Source organism: Camelus ferus, chromosome 4 (genome assembly GCF_009834535.1).
Source record: "Camelus ferus isolate YT-003-E chromosome 4, BCGSAC_Cfer_1.0, whole genome shotgun sequence".
NCBI lineage: Eukaryota > Metazoa > Chordata > Mammalia > Artiodactyla > Camelidae > Camelus > Camelus ferus.
In genome coordinates this window covers 50,278,595-50,291,180 of record NC_045699.1, presented here as the reverse complement: position 1 = coordinate 50,291,180, position 12,586 = coordinate 50,278,595, and the positions used below count along the sequence as shown (strand labels likewise).

At 37.5% G+C, this 12,586-nt stretch overlaps 1 pseudogene; it reads left to right on the top strand.

The window, feature by feature from the left end:
• The first annotated feature begins 10,228 nt into the window (after positions 1 to 10,228).
• On the top strand, positions 10,229 to 11,075 carry LOC102519761 (annotated as a pseudogene).
• The last annotated feature ends 1,511 nt before the right edge of the window (positions 11,076 to 12,586 follow it).

The following is a 12,586-nucleotide window of genomic DNA, read 5'->3' as shown; positions in this document are numbered from 1 at the left end:
GTTCTAGCAAGGGATGTAATTAGAGTCTCAGATGTTTCGATTTTCACAAATAGAAGTTTGTCCTCCCTTGGTGCCTTTTATCCATGCTCAGAGTTCTTTGCAATTATTAGCTCATTAGTCCTAGTGGATTTTTTAATTTAATTGTAACTTAGTAGACCCTACAGAGTTAAATATAAAACAAACAGAATGTTAATAGCCCATTTCATGAATATATATACCAATGACTCAACCTTTATTATCCCAACATATGTATTAATAATACCAGTAGTGGCTTCAACTCTCCTCTAAAGCGCAGTTCCATGCTTCACACATATTACTGCATAGAATTTATCTCAACCTGAAAGCTACTTTTTTCCTTTCTTTCATACACCATTCCAAAGTTTAGTTTTTTGCAGAATTTCTATATATGTTTATCCCACTACTTTGGTATATTAGTATAGTAAAACTGTCTCATACACTATGGGCAAAATATAGAACATTTTGATCAAATACTCTGATTACTGAAATTATCATTGTAATTATTTACCAAGGACTTACATTATCATTGCTTCCTTTAACACCTTCAACCTGGGAAGGCAATCATGAACATTTCCAACATTTCTAAGGGCCTGAGAAACACTTGGCCTTGTGCAGAAGGAAGAGTATCAGATAGTTGAAAGACTGAAAGAGGATGAAGATTTATCATATGGATAAAGAGAGAAGTAAACCCTGATGCCCCTGAAATTGAGAGAAGATACGGAAATATATCATTGACAACTGAAGTTTATTCACTTCTCATTGGCCATGGCAATGCTCAATAGAAACAGAAAGGAGAATTTTGAATGGGGACTAAAAAATAGACAGTGTATGGAGCAAAGGAGATGACACTGTACAGAGACTTCCAGTGTAACACTATGTAAGGAGCATAACTTCATGTTATTTTTGGTAATTCAGAGGACACTGGAAATATTTCAATACACAAATAAGACTACTCAGACTTGCGGCCTCACACCTCTAAGCTGCAGACTCACTGCAGAACAGTAGGCTCCCGAAACATGCATGGCTGTATTGGACAACTTTTGTGCCTCGTCTCTGGTCTTCTTGGCCCACCTTTTAAGCCAACTATTGTTGCAACAACCAGCCTCATACAAATATGTAATCTGAGAGCACCTTAGCTTTGCTTGTCTGCATCCCTTCTGGTTTGTGCTCCAGGTCTTCTCTGACATTAAGGTGTGGGATGCTTGTAGGAACCAGGTGGCACTCACACCTGTGCAAACTGGAGTACAAGAGAATAAACCTCTGGTGGAACAATCCTTGACCATGGGAAATGGGAGCTGACACATCAATGCCTTCCTCTTTTTTCCTTCCAGGGAGCAATTTTGAGTCACATTCTACATTACTTCTCAGAAGATTCCAGCATAATCTAACCCCAGACCCCACAGCAGTGACTAACTTGAGAACAACCCTTGTGCTGACTTTCCTCCCTTCCAGACTCCCAGATCCCTGACTCCTGTCCCCTGGGATTACTTCCCCTCCCCCAAAATTACCTGCACTCAAGTCTTTATCTCAGACTCTAATTTCTTGGGGGAAACCCAGTCTACCAAAATGACCTAGGTTCTCTGTATGTTTTACAACTGGAATCCCATTGTATTTCAAGGGACTTATCACTTGTAAATCTCTAAATCTGTTTAGAGGACACCCCAAAAAGTTGCTGACATGTGAGAAGCAACAGATCACAAATCAAAGCTGGCGACTGAGAGTATCAAGTGTTGTGATTTGGGTTCATATTTTAAATCTTCATTGTTTTCTCTATAATGTATATTCTGATCAGAAGCCACCAGTTCTGAACTGATACCATGGTTGCAATAGCTATGGGTGATGAACATTCCTGTCTTTGGATTGTCCACAGAGGCCTCCAGAGTGAATTTTGTGAACTACATGTTAAGCCAGAGCAATTCAAACTCTCTAAATTTGATACTTTGCTTCATTTTTATGTAGATTTGCTTCTTAGAGTATGTGGAAAAATGAGAGTAGGGACAGCACGTGATGATAGGAAGTCCTTAACATTCTAAAATCTTTTATTCCTAAATTTAGTTACACATAAAAACCACATGGAAAAAAAAAAAACTTTTTTGAAATACGAATTCTTGAGCTCTACCCCAAAGGTTCTGACTCCACTGATCTAGGCAGAAATCCTGAGATCTATACTCTTAACAGCTTGCCAGGGGATTCTGATACGTGGCCAAACTGGGGAAACAGTGATCTAAATAATTCATGAAGAGATTTTAAGAGAATTTGTTACCTACTATACATTCTTCTACCATAGGGTTGGAAGTTCAGGCGTTTTCTAAATCACATTTCCTTACTTTCAAGTGAGAAAAAGTCTTAACTTCTTGATTTGGGAAAGGAAGTTTAGAATTTAATTTTCAAAATAAAAGGTCTAATGTCATATGTTTTGATCTTTCTGAAACTTAACACTCAGAGGTAATTTTTTACATATTTTCATTACAAGCATCTATAGATAGGCTTAGTTTAAAAGAAATTATGTTTCAGTATAATCACATATAAAAGAAAGTGTACACAGTTAATTATAAATTCTTCATCAACTAATTAGCATGAATTAACTGTACAATTAAGATTTTGATTGACAATGACAATTAAGTTGATGCTCCTTCTCTAATATGCAAGTTCCTAAAGTATTCATTAACTAGTTTCAACTGAAAACATTTCCTAATAGACTTTCAGAGATGAATAGGGTATTCTTCTTTTCAGAAAGTACCTTAATAAGTGAATACTCCTTGGTGTACAGGTGAATCCACAGCTGCTCCACACTGCTGACGAGCCAAAGGGAGTGAGTTCAGGTGCTTCATTAGCAAAAGGGTATGGGCCATTCCCTTGGAAACTGAAAACCCATTTTTTGTTGTTGGTTCATTTATTTTGATTGGCAGTGCTTTTGTGAACAGAAAAAAAAGTGATGGGAATAAATAAAATAAATAAAAATTTTAATAAGCATGATTATAAATATAAATTGGCTTCTTGATATAATTTTTGTTGGGTATGTCCCTTAGCTGAGGGATTTTCTGATGTGATGAACTTAATTTAGATGAAAAGAGGATTTTCATGAAAATTCAATTCATTCTTAGAATTGTAAAACTTGAAATGTGACCAAAGAGCTCCTTTACCTCTCCATGGCAGAAATGTACAGTCACCGTGGAAAATACAACCGTGGTGGGTTCAAACTGCAATGAACTATAGAAAAATAGCCAAATTCCTAATCTGAAATCTCTATTCATTCAATTATTCAGTCAGCATATACTTATTTATTACCTACTCTCCCAAAGTATTGTCCTAAACAGTAAGAATATATTAGTGAACAAAATCCCTGCCCAACTAGGGACTTACACTTTATATTTTTGCTCCTACTTTTTATTAGAAAAATTTCTGTGAAATTACCAAGGGTAACTGAGAATTACTTATTGTTGCTTGTCTGAATGTAATGTCAAAGCAGAAATGCACCTGAAATATGGTGCAGACTGCAAATAATAACAGTACCTGTGTTTCACCTTCACCTTCTTTTTGTTATGATTCATGGGAACACCAACAATACTTAGAAATATACATGGGCTTAAAGAAATCATCCTATATCTAGACACTGCTGAGTATGTGCTGCACCATTGATATAATTTATTATATCTCATTTGGCTATGTATCTCATATTCAGAAAATCTCAACAGAGTATATTTTAAATGATGTGAATATTTGACTAGTACTAAACTGAGATAAACTATAATAAGGGTCTTTGAGAAACTGGAATCAAGTTAGCAGTTTAATAAGAAATATAATTTTCTGAAAGCCAACTTTATAATGAGGCTGATTTAAACCTTTGGATCTCTCCAGAAGCAGTGACTCAAGTTCAGTCTCTTTTGTCTAATCTTGCTTTGCCTGTGACTGGTTCATTTACATCTAAAAATCCCTTATTATGAGTCTTAGAACATTTTATTATGATTCATTAATGGAGTTTAGGGCCCTCAAGGGAGTGGACACTCTTGGATTTTGAGGTATAAAAGGAAACCATGGTCCAGAATATTTCTGTACTAATAATAGGGCAAGGTGGAAGCTACTCTAATGCTGGTATGAAATTAAAGAAAAGGAGAAATAAAATCCACAGTAAAAGTGCTTCTGAAACAAAGGATGAATAATGACCACGCATTCTGGCCACTGTGGAAAAAGCAGGATTTTTGACAAGCCTTTTTTTCATCTTCCTTATTTTTATTTCCTTTCCTTTCTTTCTCTTCTACCTCCTCCACTTCCTCCACCTCTTCATTCTTCGTCTTTGTCTTCTTTCTCCTTTGAGTTAAGGGAGGAAGGGGATATTCTATGATTTATACTGTAGGTCACTTTGGAATTCTCCTAAGTGGGAAATTTGGCTTTCATTTTTCTGTGCAAGCCACTTATGCTATTGTATCTAGACTGTAGATCATACTGCTAGTGAGAACCAATTAAGGACATCTGTGTTAAGACCAAGGCCACTAAGTGCACGATTATCAGACTATGCTCATGCTTTAGCCATGCACAGAACTCTACGAACAGTGGTGGACTGGTCAGACAAGCCCCTGGGGCTAGGGGTGAGGGTTCTGATTTAAAGTGCCTGTTGATTTCTGTGGTCTAAAGTACTCTCATTGTGGCTGACTGCAAGATATCAGCATGATGGAACTACATTTAGAGTTAGGGAAGAGAGCCATTTTGCACTCTGCTTGTTTTGTGATCAGTTGTCTCTTTTCTAAAGCCCAGAATGAACTACTAGGTGATTGATGTGGGACAGTTTAAGTTTAAATATAAACAGCGTGTGTCACTATAGGAAAGAAAAGGTAAATTCTAACATAGAAATTGCTTGGGGAGTTTTTGTGAGGGTTTTAACTGAAATTGGGGCAACTATAATAAGCTCCCTACTGAAAGAACAGGGGAACTGGGCTTAAATTTCCTGGGACTGTTATTTCTGGTCTCCAAGATGAGGCTCTATCAGTGCCTTCTGTTAACTGGTGTTTTCTTACGTGTTACCAGGAGTTACTTGCTACACCATTTATTGCAGAATATTTTGCCTTCCTCTTTCTCCAAGTGAAGGATTTACCTAGCTTTGGATGCCATCTGATTTACTGAGGAATAAATAGGGGAGTCTCCAGGTGATACATCAGTACCCAGATGTTCAGGGAGTCCATATCCATCTGGAAATATGTCAATGCTCAGCTCAATAAAAGTTGCCTAAGATTTTCCAAGCCCAATTGCTGTCTGTTTTCTCTACATTATACCAGACTTGCAGGGGCTACAGCCTCTGGAATAGGAAGAGTCCTTGAATTAGTCCTCAAATTAGAATCACAAAAATTTGGTCAAACTCATTTGTTATCACAAGTTAAGTTTTTTATTTAAGAAGCTGATATTATTGATTATTTAGTCATAAACTTTTAAATGAATCTCCATCTATTAGACAGATATCTTCATGAGAGCTGAAAGTAAGTTTTTTACCTAAACTTATGCTACCCCTTATCACTGCTTCCACTAGATATGATTCATTATATAATAGGATAATGGAAAATAGAATGCAACTCCTCTTAAATATTTAAATGTGTCACCAGAACAAAAGCATATTTTAGGTGATTTGAGTTAGATTCATGACCTGAACAAAACAAATTAGTGCTGTGATGATTTTAGCATCAGAAATCTTTTAGTTCAATGATGTTTCTAAAATCTATTTAGTAACATGAAAAATACGTGTGTTAGAATATTATAAAAATTATAAGAATTCAAAGTATATGTAATTTATCACAGTCCTATGTGTAGGTTGTAGAAAATACCTGTATTATTAATATACAGTGGAACTATGGATATTTTTTATTTTCTAAATTGTGCATAATATGAGTATATTACATAAAAATTTAAAAATAAATTTAAAAATAATCACTTGGTTTGTAATTAAAACAATTACTGAAAGAAAATCAAAATCTTTAAAAATTATGGCTCTGTCTCTATATGGGAAGGGTACCTTAATTTCTTTTTATTCTCATTACCTTTTAAATCCTGGATCAAGAATTTAAAGCCTGCCTTTAAATTTTCTCACAGAGAAGATTTATAGAGTTTTAGAAGTGAACAGACGTTAGTCCCTGTGATTTTTATTCATCCCCCAAATTGAAACCTTCCAAACCTTTTGTGTCCATGAGTCAGAGTTTCTGATGACTTAATTTTTCAGGAAAAGTAGGGCAAAGTTTGGTGATCAAAGGACATTTTTTAGAAATCAAATGAGGTCAGCGATCACTGAGCAGATCCATACCATCTGGGAAACCAGAGCAAACAAAGACGATTAAATCGTGAAAACACAATTTACCAGAGGCTTTGAAAGTTCTCTGAGGGTCACTTATAGCTTTAGGCCTTTCAATTTTAATTTTATTCCAAGTTAAATGAAGTTATTGTAATTTTAAATTATAAAATATGTGCTTATTTTAGAGGATACAAAATATGGGAAGAGAGAAAGATCAATAAAATTAACATTCTTAACCCATGAAGGCAAAAATGGCTAACATTTGGTTGTGTTTCCTTTCAGTATTTTTCCATGAATATTTTTGCTCACAGATAAAATCAAAATATTATAGTATGCACAACTTAAGCTCCTACTTTACTTCTTAACTTCCTAACAGAAGATTTGTTCCACAATATTTCTGGAAACAATAAATAAGTTTAAATTGTTGGATCAGAAACAGGGAATTACATAATGGAGTGGAAAACCCATTCAGTTGGGAACTGAGAGCCATGGGGTTCAGGCCCCACAGTGTCCCTGTTTGGAAGTGCAAATATGGGTGCCAGTTTCTTTGGATGGCAGGACGGAACAGGTGGACTAGAATGAGTTGGTGCAAATAAATCACCTAATAAGGGTGTTAAAATACAGATCTCCTACCTTCAGCCCCAAATATTCTGATTCAGCAACCTTTAGGTAAGACCTGAGGGGTCTAAATTTTTAATGGGGACCTTGTGCGATTGTGTTGCAGAAGATTCTGGGACCCACCATCCACTGAAAATCAATGGATTAGATCACACTTTGTTTTCAACACTTGTTAGGGAGGGGTTGGAAAAGTCCTTAGACAATAGAGGTCATCCTAGAGTTATTAGCACTGCCTCTCTTGTGTCTAAGAAACCCAAGATAAGCAGGAACGCAGAGAAAGGGGTCAAAGGGCTATATATAGCCACATGCAGCAAGGCCCTCAGTGTTTCCCACCCAGCTATGCCAAGCATTCTTTACTTTCACAGTGTCCTTTCTTTTCCTGTCTCTTCCCTTCCTGCATGCTTCCCATCACCTTTCAAGTCTCAAGTTTAGTTAATGGTAGAGTTCATACTGGAAGCTAGGTTTCTTGACTCCTTTCCAAGGATCTTTCTGCTATACCATCCTTCAAATCCTGAATTTCAGGGTTGCTAAGCAGTATTTCCTCAGGAAGCCTTTCCCATTCTTTTCTGTGTTTCTGCAGTTACTCCCCCTGCCCCTGTGAGCTTGCTTCTTTCCTCATATTTATAATACAGTTAGTTCACTTACCATCCTTCCCTACTAGACTGAGTTCTCCTAGTGCCAAGCACAGCACAGTCGCTGGCACAGAATATATACACAATAATGTTTAATGAATCAACAAAAAATCTTAAGGCATTTAGGGTTAAAAGGACATAGCACATCTACATGGAATGTTTTCCACCCCCTTTGGTTAAGCTCTGTGTTTTTTCAGATGCCAGTATTTTGAAGTTTCATCTCTTGTTAGGCAGTATTTGTAGTAATTCATCTTTTCTGAAACAGCAGGCATATATCATTTCACTCTATTACGCATACATCTTGAGGTACGATTTCTTTTTAAATTTATTTCAACTGGTTGGCCTGATTTCCATCAGAGACTTCATTTTAAGTTGTTATTTTCTCCTCTAATCAGAATAACTATTCTGTAAAGGAAAGGAATAAGATGTTCAAAGAAGATAGTTATGCCTATTGATACTGTATTAAAATGCAAATGCAATGCAAACTAAAAGAAGTCAAGCTGCCAAATAATCTGGATCATTTCTGAGTCCAGGAGAAAAATTCAAATTACTCATTTTCTCTATAGCAAGCCATTGCAAGCCTCTGTGGGCACATTCTTTGAAAGAAAAACAAGGAAACTAACTACAGAAGTGAACTGGAGAATATTCATTCCTCATGCTTGGTTACCCAATGAGAACACCCACTGACATTTCCTAACATATTTTCAAAACTAAAATTTATTTTAGTTATTTAAAAATCTATGTATCATGCAAATTATTTCTGAACCCTTTCAAGAAAATCCCAGCCCCATCTTCTTAGCCTCCAAACTGCTTCCAGCTACCTGTGTACCTGTCAATAGACCTAAATAGTCACCTGTTTCATTTACCTGTTGGTAGTCATTGCCTTTGGGGATTCCCTTCCCCTTAGACTTGCTAAGAGGTGTACGGAATCCGTGTATAGCTCCTTGCTTTCTTGTAGAACTTGAACATAAGGTTTTGTAACTTGAGAATTTCTTTGCTAACCTTCATCTCACTATGTTGTTTGGCCCTCTGTTAACCTCTCTAATTACATCTCTTCCAGTTTTTATTATCCTTACTCCATTCCAGCTGCTTTGATCTCTTGCTGGTCCAAAGCCATCAAGCACACACTCCTGACTCAGGGCCATTGTCCTTACTGTCACCTGTGCCTGCAGGGCTTCTCCTTTCCCCTTGGAACTTAGTTTTGCCTACTCCCTCACTTCCCCCGGGGTCTTTACTGAAATATCAGCTAATCAAAGAGGCTGCATTCTCTTTTCCTCACTCTGATAGTTTTTTTAATAGCATTTATCATCCATTGACACATTAGACTGTTCTGTGTCTATTACTGTGAATCTGAATACACTGATGTGAGAACAATGACTGTCTTCTTTACTGCGCCTGCCCTAGCACCTAAAATAGTGCCTGGAGCGTAATAGGTGCCCAGCCCAAAAGTATTTGTTAAATAAAGGAGTGATTGCTATGGGAAAAAAAGTGAGGCAGTTTTTGAAAAGGGTAAGTGACAAAAGTTTTGAGATTTTTAAATAGCATTTAAAATAAAGTTCTTGACCTTTATACCTCAACTCCTTTGCAGACAGTTATTAGAACTAGTGATGTTTATAGACTCAGCTTTCATTTCTGAGAGGAATCCCACCATTTCTCTCTCCCAGTTCACACCCTTGACTTTAAAATAAAACTCTATTTTCTGTAGGAATGCAGATTTGTAAGTGTCAAAAAATTATGTATAAAAATGACATCATAAGTACATTGTTTTATAGCTTCGTGTTACATAAGACGAACACAAGAGTACTCATCCCTGTCAAAAACTAACGTTCATAGTGTGTAGCTTTGAAGGATAAAATAATTCCCTTGATAAATCTCCAATGATTAGACATTTAAGTTGTGTCCAGTTATTTTTAGTTTTCTGAACAATACTGAGGTTTCCATTCATGTGGAGAAATCTGTAAATTCAACCATCGATACTTCTATCGCGTAACTTCCTCAATGTAGAATTGTTATCTCAAAAAGCATGGCTATTTTTAAAGCTTTTGAAACATGCTCACAAATTCTCTTCTAGAAGGATGGTAGCAATTTATTGGCAGTGCAAGAGAGGGACTATTTATGGTGTCTGTTAGAGTTCTCCAGAGAAAAGGAACCGATAGGCTATAAAAGGAGTTTTATTATGAGGAATTGGCTCATACAATTATGGAGACTGAGAAGTCCCATGATCTGCTGTGCAGAAGCTGGAGACCCAGGAAGGCCGGTCATGTGATTCCATCTGAATTGAAGGCCTGAGAGCCTGGGGAGCTGATGATGTAAATCCCAGTTAGAGGGCAGAAGACAAATGAAATATCCTAGCATAAACAATAGGCAGAAAAGGGGGCAAATTCCTCCTTCTTTAGCCTTTTTGTTCTATTCAGGGTGACACTGGATTAGATGATACCCACCCAAGTTGGGGAGGACGCTGTACTGAGTTAGCAATTCAAATGCTAATCTCACCCAGAAACACCCTCACAGACACACTCAGAAATAAAGTTTCATCAAATATCTTGGCATCCCCTGATCCAGACAAGTTGACACACAAACTTAATGATCACAGATCCACTTTTTGTCAACTTGACACTCATACTCATCTCCTTAAACCATACTTAATCTCCAAATAAAAACATTAACAAGATAATTCCACCTAACGTGGTGCAACCTGCATACAACCAAAAACCTACTAACCCTTTTACCAGAAGAGGAGTTCTTGAACAAGAACACTCTTACTAAAATAGAATTTTCCTCAGAAGTCGAGGAAGCCAAGCTAAGGTGACATAGAATTGTCCTTTCGGACCCCATGATTAAGGTGTTTACATGTGGACACAATCCCCATCAGCTGCCTGCCTGTAAAACCTGCTATAACTCTAAAGGCTTTTGTGTCGTATGTCCCAGTAGCAATAATTCCTTGCCAGCCTTCCTGGACACATACATGAGTCATGTGCAGCTTATAGACCTGGCCAGCATGGAGAAGCTGCCAGTGGACATCCTTGTACTTGAGGGCATCCTGAGCTGCATTGCTGTCAACCTGGAGGGAAGAATTACAATCTGAAAAAGAGACTCATAAGAATATGTGCTACTCCCACCAGGGCATTTAATCCAGGAACTATGGGTGCATGGGTGGTTCAGTGGTAGAGTTCTCGCATGGCAGGAACTATGAAGAGGATCTCAAGCAGAAAATATTTACCATAGTCAGGACACATCTCTCATCTGTGTATCTAATGACCATGGCACAGTGTACCTTTTTGCTGCCAAAGATCCAAAAAAGAAATAGTTTGATGTTAGCCAGTTTCCTTTCAAAATACTTTATTTCCAAATGGAGTTTTCCCACATTTCAGGTCCCTGAGGCTCTCCATGCATTTGTGCTTTTGGAATGGAGCCAAATGCTGTCATTTCCATTTGTGCAGAAGACAGCTACTATACATATTCCTATTCAACTTCAGGGAGGAGTGAATCCAAGATGTCTGTGCACAGTTTCAGAAATGACCAGTGACAAGCTGTGATCCCTCACAAGGGTCCGCTATCAGCACCCACAGCTGATTGCCCCCTTGAAGCGCTAGGTGTGCCCCTCAGACTCCTCTGGGGCTGACATTGGCACACTGCGGACCTGTGGGGAACAGGCTGGAAGGGACCACCACAATGACCTTTGGTGTCAAAGCCATATGTAGTCTTTTGTTTTCCTAAGGAAGGCTTTCTATTATTAAAAGAATAATTACCAGGGCCTAAGTAGACACTTAAGTGACTTTGAACAACTGTACCTGTCTGTCGGCTTGTTATCTTCTTGTTCAACTGTGAAGTTTAGTTTTAGTGGTTCCACTGCATCCTTTATGTCTAAAATTTGAGGGGATGCAAAACAAACATAGGCACTGGGTTGAGAAAAAGATGAACAAATTGAAATTTGTTTTGGGCAACAGGTTCCATCATTTTTACTGAGTCTACATGAGGAAATGAGCAAATGGGCAAAAGTTCAATCTTAGAGTATAACAAGATTTAAATAGAATGATAGTACCAGCAGCTTACCTTAGAAAAGGAGAAAAATTCCTTCTCCACATTCATTCTCCTGAACGTGAAGGAAAAAGACACGATCGTGCTAGAAAACATAATGTGGACAATTCCCCTCGTGTAAATTCAGTGTTGTGATCTTTTCCGTGCCTGTAACATTGGTTGTGTGTAGCACACGAGGTACATGCTGCCATTCCCTCTTTCTGTGCTGGGGTTGTTAGAACTGATGCAAAACACCAGACCCACCCTGTGAGCCCAGGCACCTTGTGGTGACTCTGGGGGGAGTAGCCATCCTTCCGGGGGGGGCTTGACTGAGTCTCCTAAACAGGAAGAGTCAGCTTTATTCAGGGTTAAGACTAAATTCTCTTATATGTAGGGATCAAAGTAATGCATAGACTTCAGAAATTAGTCATTTAGTTTAGAGTATATGAAAGAAAATATTCTGTATCTCTTTCAACAAAGTGATATCAGAGGGAGAGAGACAGTCCTCTGGTGGTTTCTGTCAGTATTGAGCATAATGCCTTAGTCTTCATTCCTACTTACCTTTCTCACCATCTTTTTCTCTCCCCAACATTTATAGGAAGAACTACACACTAACATTTTGAAAATGAAAGACATGTTACATTTTTTTTTAACGTTAGGTAACTACAATAAGTTACAGGCTTAAGATTATTGAATACTATTTGAAGTGTGTATTTAATTTTCTTAAATTCTTGATGAAGAGATTTAATTTTGTTTTTGACTTCAGGTTGCAAACATTTAGAATCACCATAGCAGCAAATTCTAAATTTTGTAACATACATGACAAAGAGACTAAAAAGACTAAAGCATGCATGTAATATGGTAATTATGCACTTCTTGGTCTTGATCTTAACCCAGGTGTCCTTAATAGGGTTCCACTGGCAGCAGTGATCTAGAGTCAAGATCAATGGCTTAACCAGCCTGCTAAGAAATAAGAAAGCCAGTTCTTTCCTTTAGGGGTATTCCTGAGCATCCCAAAGTATCTATAATA